This window comes from Myodes glareolus, chromosome 1 (genome assembly GCF_982192425.1).
Source record: "Myodes glareolus chromosome 1, mMyoGla1.1, whole genome shotgun sequence".
In the NCBI taxonomy this organism is placed as follows: Eukaryota; Metazoa; Chordata; class Mammalia; order Rodentia; family Cricetidae; genus Myodes; species Myodes glareolus.
The window spans coordinates 59,675,038-59,677,181 of NC_142026.1; positions in this window are offsets into that span (position 1 = coordinate 59,675,038).

Consider the following 2,144-nt stretch of genomic DNA (forward strand, 5'->3'; position numbering starts at 1 on the left):
TAAGGTCTATTAGACTTTTTTCAATGTGCCTGTCTGAATTTCTCCATGCTCCACAAATCTCTGCCTTGACACGAGTCCCTAGCATAGTCAAGGTATTCTATTATGAGTGATCAACATTTAAATTACTTAGTGAATTCCACTACACTGAGATGTTGTTCTTCCACAATCCCAGTTATGCCTTATATCAGTGTACAACTTGTTTCATGACTTGTCATTGTTTGCCACCGTCACAGATTATATAGCTAGACCGCACCCACCCTCCTCTAAGCTTTGAAAACACATCTCCTCCCTACTGTGCCACATGGCTTCTGCTGACCCACATTTGTTTCTTATCATTCACATCTTCCCAAGTGTTATCCTGGATTGATTGTCCTCCTCCTCGCTGTTCACCAGAAATTTGTTTTCTGCTCATCTTTTCTCCTTGCTCTGTATATCTACCCTTTAAATGCCCTAACTTTTTATAATTTTGTTACTCAGCACGGTCCTGAAAATTCCCTCCAGCGGCTATGTTATTACTATTTCTTTCTGCAAAGAATAAGAGGTCTGGGATAAAATGCCAGGCTGTCATCTGAACCCAGATGAAACAGACTCACATTATGACTTGCACAGGAAGATGTTGTCAATGGGAAATGGAATCTAAAAAGATTATCATGCACTATTTTTGACATTCAAAAAAAAAGAAACTTGCCAGATTGTGGTGGCACACTCATTTATTCCTAGTCTTGGGAGGCAGACACAGGTGGGTGTCATTGAGGTTGAGGTCAGCTTGGTCTACAAAGCGAGTTTCAGGACAGTTAGTGATACACAGAGAAACCCTGTCTCAAAAAACAAGGAAAAAAAACAAAAAAGAAAAGAAAATTTGAATACTGAGGAATAGACATATCCCTAAACAGCAGAGCAACTGCTATGTGTATGTAAAAAGATGTGACGAATTTAAAACAAGTGTTATCATACTTAATTGTATACATGCATCACATCTTCAAAAATAAAAGTATAATAAAAATGAACCTTAGCAAAGATGTAGATGTATTAAAAACAGAGAAATAAACTATCCAGTTGTATAAAAATTTTTGTAAGTGATCAAACATAACAGCGATAATCTTAATGCAATCACATCCACAGTCCACAAATTATAGACGACACATAGTATTTGGAATAGGCTATCTGAATTTTACTGAGAGCCAAACTGGAAGTGTTCTCTTTTCCCTTTCTGTGAATGAAACCATCAGGATGTTGGCACATTGAGGGAGAATGAAAAAAATCCACATTCTGTCTGAGTGTAAAAGATTCACCATTTTACATCAATTCAAATATATCAAGCACAATGGACAGGAGAAAGGTGCCTTGTGCAAGTGATGATCAGCCCACAGCTAGAGTATCACAATGAAAATGGGAAACATTAGTTTTCACAGCATTGCATACATTGTATGTGGATTCGATTCTAATTAAGAAAGATGCAAAATTTTAAAAAATGGAAGAACATTTTCAAACTAGAAAAAATTTTTCACCTTAAGTATATTTTATTTCACAAAAGAAATGCTAAGGGGGCACAATTATACATGCAATCAACCAACTTTTGCAGCAACATTAAACTTAAATTTGAGGATAAAAATACACAAATCTCATCTGTACATATTCAAGCTTAGCACATGAAATGAGGCATAACGATCAGAAGCAATATGATGGAATTTTTTTTCAAGACAGGGTTTCTCTGTGTAGCCCTGACTGTCGTGGAGCTCACTCTGTAGACAGGACTGGTTTTGAACTCACTGAGATTGCTTGCCTCTCTCTGCCTTCCAGTGCTGGAAGTCAAAGTGTTTGTCACCATCCCCACATAGCAACTCATAACTGACTGTACCTGCATTTCCAGGGGATCTGACAATATCATCCAGACATGAACGCATGCAAAGCCCCAATGGACATAACAGAAAAATTAAATAAATTATATAAAAAGGAAAATCTTAAAAAGTTAAGCTGGAGAACTGATAGCTTCATTGTAACAAAACTGCACAGTTACGGGAAAGCAGCAATTGTTTGCCATGTGGCACATAGGAATTGGGAAGCAAATGTGACTATATAACCAATATCAAAGAAAGGATCATCAATGGTCTAGTTTGCTGTTAGACTAAATTTTATGTCTATAA